The sequence below is a fragment of the Chelmon rostratus genome, chromosome 15, assembly GCF_017976325.1.
Source record: "Chelmon rostratus isolate fCheRos1 chromosome 15, fCheRos1.pri, whole genome shotgun sequence".
In the NCBI taxonomy this organism is placed as follows: Eukaryota; Metazoa; Chordata; class Actinopteri; order Chaetodontiformes; family Chaetodontidae; genus Chelmon; species Chelmon rostratus.
In genome coordinates, this window is record NC_055672.1 from 11945850 (window position 1) to 11953069 (window position 7220).

Sequence of the window (7220 nt, forward strand, 5' to 3'; positions counted from 1 at the left end):
ACGGTTACTCCCCTGACTGTGGTAGGCGTCTCCCTGCCAAACATAAACAGCGATAACACTGGCCGGCTGTTGCCCCAGCTGGTAGCGCTGATGACGAGACAACCTCATAAACGTGAGATTTATTTGTCACATGTAGCACACTGGCTAGCCCATAAGTGTGCTTTATTCAGAGCTACCCACAATAAACAGCATGGCTAAGGCTATGAACTGGCGAACACTCGGACCAGCAGAGCCTTTTTTATCAGAGCTGCAAAAGCTCCAGCAGACTCCTTGTCCTCCCAGCAGAGATGCAGAGAGCCCGACGGTAGCTGCTCACGGCTAATCATTCACTCGCCCGTACACCCCTCCCCAGCTTCTCTGTTTGCATTTTTTAAATCCGCTGGAAGGGACGGTTCTAGCAGAAATTGAGGGTGCACTTAGCACCCCGGGCTCTGTAGGCACCAAAGCTGCTTGCTGCACTGCTGAGCTTTTTCAGCTGCCTGCAGGAAACCGTTCAGAGCAGCAAGAGTGAACCAAAACCATAAAGTCTGCGGGCCGCGAAACCAAAACACAGAGCTGAAATATGCCGAAACTCCACACAGATCTGAGCTGCGCTGCAGAGGTTGGTTTGAGATTACTGATGTAAGAATGTGGACAAGGGCATCTTTAAAGTGCTCGTTCAGAGAACCAAAGGTAATCTGCAGCTTGCTCTTCCAGCTGCCAGCATGTTTGTGGATCCACACATAGGGTAGTCCTGAGGTGTTCACATGTGTCTTTAGGTTTGCTTTGGGGTATCTCAGACTGCTGACACAACACAGAGGTTTTGAATCTATCAGTACAGGCGAGTGAGAAGAGCAGAGAAGCTGTGAGAGCTCAGTGACTGAGAGCCCTCACTGCTCCTAGAATACCTCCAGGCCTTAAAGATGAGCAGGGCTACAAATGCATTTCTACAAAAAGTGTGTTCAGATCTAAACCAGCTGCTGAAAGGAACATCAAAACACATTTTCAAGATTTACCACAGGTTGGTCTCACATTATTTCCTGTTAGTTCTACATTGAATGATGTCTTTGAAGTTGTAGCAGCTCTTTTTTTGGCATTTAACTTGTTTTTTCTTGTGAATTGCCTGTTGCCTAAACCATAAATAATGAACTATGTCAATAGCTTTTCATGATAGAACAACAGTATCTGCATCTCCAGAGGAGGAAAGATGCAATGTGACATCTCAAAAAACTGTCACGGTTGTCATGGTGGACCATCACACTTCATCAGTTTTCCCTCCGCTGCAGCATCATTTAAAGGAATCAATCAGCATGAGAAATAATAACAACACATTTAGGAATTCACTACTAAACGGCAGCTTTTAGTTTGTCACAGTTTGGTCTGTGTTGGTCTGAAAAAAGACATCCAGAAGTCTCGTTAGTGTAAAACACCAAAGAGGTAGCTGAATGCCAGGGCCCCGTTTCCTGATAATGGCTGATCGTAGAAGTTAAGCGTGTTCATTTTCTATGTGTTTCTCGAAGCAGAAATAAATGCTGCATATAAGTATTGTACATTGTAAGCCCGGAAAGTCAAAATCTGTTTGCTCTCAAGCTGAGAGACATCACAGCGCTTACACTCTCTGATCCCTTTGACCACACGATGTCCATGCTTTGTGAATGGCGACTGGACAACGCTGAGCCACATGAATGGCACAGTTGATATGAGCTGCTACACCGGCTGATATCTCCTTTTAAACTGCACCATCGCCGCCACCACCAGTAGACTGAAGATCCAGCCCTCAGCTCACTGTTTGGAGCCACGCCATATCAATTATTGTGAGCTGCAGTATATCATACAGATGCTGTCTTAGCCTCCTAATTAAATGACAGTCAGATGTGAGTAATAGACCATCCAGCTTCACGCATGCATGATCTGGTGGGTTGACCTCCTAGATGATGGCAGTGTGCGTAGGAGACCAAGGTCATTCCTCAGCTTCCACATTACATAATCTATGTTTCCTGGCTGGGGATAACATCGTAGTGTTATGCTTTATCTCGTGCTTAAATCTTCTTAATGAATAGCTGTTGTCATCCCAGCTACAACTCCTGTAAAGTGTAAAAATAAGAGGTGTGCTTTCACAAGAAGTGGCTCCTCACATCCGTTCATTTTATTTCTCCCACAGCTGCAAATGGCTCGCGCATTTAAAGTCAGTAAATGCTTGCAGTTAATAAATCAAATTTGAACAACACAAAGAGACATGGACAGATTATAACACGCTCCTTAAAAGTTTCAAAGAATTGTGACAAAGCTATTTACTTAGCGGGACATTTTATTGTTGAACAAGACAATGAGTTTACAGCCACGCAAGCAGCTGTGGGACTGTACGTAAGCACAATGGTGCTTTGAGCTAAATGCTGATTTAATCACGCTAATAGGCTCATATTGACAATGCTAAAACTGATTAGTACAGCTGAGGCTGATCAGAGCTTTTAGGTTTGCAGGTATTGGTAGGGGACCATTTTTAAAGAATTGATCTGCTGTTGGCACTAGAAAAAGAGTTTAGAGATTACCAATTACCAAATATCATGACAATTGTAAAATGGCCCCTTTATGGCCCCTTTTAAAGTGGTGGACCAACTGTCTCAAGGACTGACATTTCCATCCCTAGAGCCACACAGCTAGCAAATAAAAGGCAGTTAAAAAGTCCTATTAATAGAGAAACTTCCCCAGTTTTTTGCTTACCTAATAATGCAATTCTTTTTTTTTTTTCAAATATTATGTTGAAGATGCAAATGATCCATTATCTAATGAAATAGCAGTAATTTGCATAAATGTCCAGAACAGAAATCTAAACACTGGATAAAGCCAGATTCAAAATTCTTATTTCATATTAGAGTTAAAGGTTTTTAAAGAGGGATTTTTTTGTAATCTCTTTTTATCACTCCATTAAAAAAAAATCTTGTCAACAGTCATGAAAAAAAACAATTTTCACCTTGTTATTAGGAATAATCGGTTTTGTAAATCGGCTATGATTCATATATGAACAAACCCCTCTATAAAAGCTTTCAGAATATAATTAGGAAAACCGTTAAGTTTGGTGTATGTAAGTGTTGCTGAAGTGGAGATTTCTGGCTCAATTAGTAAAAAACTAAAACTCATTTTGAAGGCCTTTAATGGTATGTATTGTAAAATACCACCAAAAAAATAAAGCACTAAAGGTGAATAAGGTAAAATTATATATATTTAAATATGCAAATGTCACATTATCTATTAATAATGTGCTAATTTTTGCATAAATTTCAAGAACAGATATCTGAATGAAAATAAACACCTAAATGTGTATTGTGGATGTTTGAAGATGTCTTTTCACCTGTAGTGTTTCCCCTTTGCAAAGATGTATTGACCACAAAGTAACAGAAAGCTCCCACATTCCCATTCTTAATGTAAATTCAAATCTTCACTCGACAGCTCTGAGGTTCTTGTACTGTACGTTTCCTCATGATTAATTAAGCTGTGCGGGGTGAGAGGGTACAGACACTACATGAATTATACAATATGCTATTTGCGCTGCAGTCTTGACCTGCTCCTGAATGGTGCTGCCCAATGGCTCAGCATGCCGCTGCCTTCTCCAAACGTTCGACATGAAGCTCAGAGCATCAGTGTGAACCGAAGGATGCAAGATTCAAAACACCATTCATGGTCGGTGACTCGTGGTCTTTTTTACATGATCTTAAACAACTGAATGAAAACGTGTCCACTCTTTAAACAGACCCTGTTAGCTTTTATAATTTGAAAGGATAAGATGCAAAAAATCAAGCAGTAAACACTCTGACTCTCTGGCAGATTACCTGCACTCAGATGTGGATAAAAGTCTGATAAAAAATTGTGCAGCCAGCTGTATAAAAGCGGCTCCTTTGAAACCCGCTCTCAGAAACAGTTACTTGGGATACATATCGTCTCAGTGAAAGAGCAAGCGTGGTATCTTGACATTAACCGTTTCAATGTGAAAACGTCCTGCCAACCTCTCTGTCTCCAGCTGAGTAATGACCTCCCCAGTGGACACCATCTTTGTCATGAACATACTCTCACAAAGGTTGCCTTGTTAAGAAGAAATCAAAAAGCTGAATGTAAGATCCACATTCTTATTCTATTAAGTGCCTCTAGAATCACTGAATTTAGACATGAAAGAGCTTCTTAATTAAAGCGGACGTTTCATTAGAACCCAGCCAATACTGGATGTATTGATGCCAAAACTTATATTAATGTATGAAAGTTAAAGAAATCAGATAGATCTCTATATTCAGTTATGCATTTTGGGTTTAATGATGGTGGAGAGAGCAGGGTGATGACAGAAAACGATGGAAAAGAAACAAAGAACTGGGACGTTGCAGCTCAGATATTTAATGGAAACAAAGACAAACTATAACGGACTGATTTATTTTATTTTAAATAATTGTGACCAAGCTATTGATTTAGTTGGGTATTTAATCATTGAACAAGACTACAAGTCTGCAGCCGTGCTAGCAGCTCTGAGGCTGTACTGAGGCACAGCAGTGCTTTGAGCTAAATGCTAACGTCAGCATGCTAACATGCTCACAATGACAATGTTGTTAGCAGTTATAATATTTATTTTCATCATCTTTCACCATCTTATGTTAACATGATTGCATGCTATTAGTTGAGCAGGTATTTGGTCATAAACCAAAATAAAATTTTGACCTGACGGTGGCACTAGATGGAAATTCAGGGGGTCTATAAAATTATTAGGATACATTTTTTTGGGACAGAGATGTTTGTACCAAACTCCATCCATCAATAATTGTTAAGGTACTTCAGTCTGGACCAAAGTGGACCAAGAGACATAATCACACACAAACCCAAACTTTCAGTATGGCTGAAAACAAACCTGTCAGTTAAGCCTGGTGGACAAACTATGTAAAGGGTCTTTCTAAGAGGCCTCAAACACGTCTCTAACTCCTACAGATATATATCTTGTTATTTATTATCATATATAGCAATAGTCATATATACAGTATGTGATAAGCTGCACTCTGAGAATAATGTCAGCCATCCTGATTTATCAGTCGAGCTCAATTCGCTGCTTCATTTACACTCCTGAACGGCACTTTGTTATAGCGCGTTACCCGCATCATTACAAGCTGTTTGGGCCTGTCATGGGACAGACTAACATTATGCCAGAAAGCAATCAGCATGCGTTCAGTGTAACACCTGAAACTGTCAGCTAACTATGTTTTATTGATATTGGGGAATGAAAGGAGCTGCTGAGAAGGAGGAGCGGCGGTGAACTCGGTGGCTGTCCCCGTCTCATTCTCCTGACAGACCCGGGGCTTGGGGACGGAGGGTGAAGAGAGGGAGCCGCCTCATTTCCACACTCGCTTTATATCAGGACATCATGTCTGGAGTGTTGGGAAAATAGGGAACAGCTGCACAGGCTTCACATAATGTAGCCTCATTCCAGTTTATGTGCCTACATTTGACAGCAAGTGGGGTGAAGAGATGAGTGGTGAGCAAAGAGCAAACTCCTCCACACACTTGTAATTTCCTCATGCATGCAGTTACAACGAATCATAAAATGCAGGAATGTGGTGTATGTTCACCCACTATATGTACACTCCTCCACATACAGCACATACAGCGTTGTGCTTATATCCAGAGGGGGTCTATTGTACCGCTTCTGTTCTTGTTTCATCTAATGTCAGTGCAGCATTTCAGTACATTCACGGCTGAACCTTTAATGTATACTTATAGACATATAGAAAGGAGCACAGAGGATAAATCTGGTCTGCCTCAGCACATCGTCGGTGGTGTTTCCTCCTGCAGGTGAACTAGCCGAGGTTTTATCATGCCTCAGCTTGTGTCCAGGTGGCTAATTGTTCTTCTGGCTGTGCTTCTCTGAACGCCTCAGTTGGCTTTTCTTTTCCTATCCCCTACAATACTGCGGACTGCTCAAGGCTGCAGCGATGGAGTAGACTGCAAAGCCCCCTGCATCTAACCTCAAATGGGATGAAGTCTCCAGCTGCCGCGGCAGCAGTCACTGACCAGAAGCTCGCGCTGTGTGAACTTCTTCTCAAAGGCCTCATCAGATGCTCTGCCTCAGGGACTTTCTGTTCCAGCAGGACAACTTGCTTTAATACATCAAAACTATGTTTGCTGTGAGGTCGGTGATTGACACGTCTTTGGAGAAAAGCGGAGCCCATTCCTCTGGCTTATAAATACTAATAAGCCATGATTTCGTTTGCGCCTGTCAACACAGAGGACTCAGGGTGCCATCGAGACAATGCAGAGCTACTACGACTGACTCTTCAGTTCCATCCAGATGAAAGACGATGGTTTTAATGCCTGCAAGTCTAACCGACTATCTTAATGGTATACTGGCATTATCTCAGTGCCTCTCGCCATCAGAGCATGTGGCTGCTTGTTACCATGTGCTCAAACTGAAGAAAGCAATGCATTTAAAAAGGTGTTTTGCTTCAGGTGCTGGTGAGATGATAAATTACAGACCAGCAAGGCTGAATCACAGATCCTTGAGCTTGGACGCTTCTTAGATGGCAAAACACTGCGCAGTGGATTAAAATACTATGAGACCAGATTTTCTGCTCTGTCATGATAATACCAGTGACAACTAGCAACACATCCTCCAAGTTACAGAATAATGGACCTTGGATGTGTGCTAACACGGCGCCCTGCCTGATGAGCTCACTGCATTGCAGCAAAGGTTTAACCAGATTCAACTTTTTTGCACGTCGACCGTGTGGTTTTCCTCCTGAGCCATGAATGAGAGGCTGTGTTTTGTTTCTATCCCAGTGCTGTTATCTGTGTGAACATGGCCTTAATGTCATGAGGACATATGCTGGGTCCTTTCCATTCGGCTAACATGGCTATTCCCGTCCCCATCTCTCATCTCTTCCTCGCATCTTAGATCCTGCCAACCGGGATGTGAGGAAGAGACACAAAGATGAAGGAATTAACTTCATCAAACCATCATTCACCAAAATCGAGCTCAACTACTCACACACAGTGTAGAAATGATAAAGAAACAGTAACTTGCACTGATCATTTGCCCATACCTGCACCTGAACCTATACCTGCCAGCCTGCACCCTGTCCAAGATCTGCTGCCCGTGTTTGGACAATCAAAATCAGCTTTATTGGCCCATAAAGCTGATTCTGATACAACAAAACAGTATCAGCTTTATTGGCCAAGTGTGTGTAAGCACAGTGTAAATTTAAATTAAAGCTTAA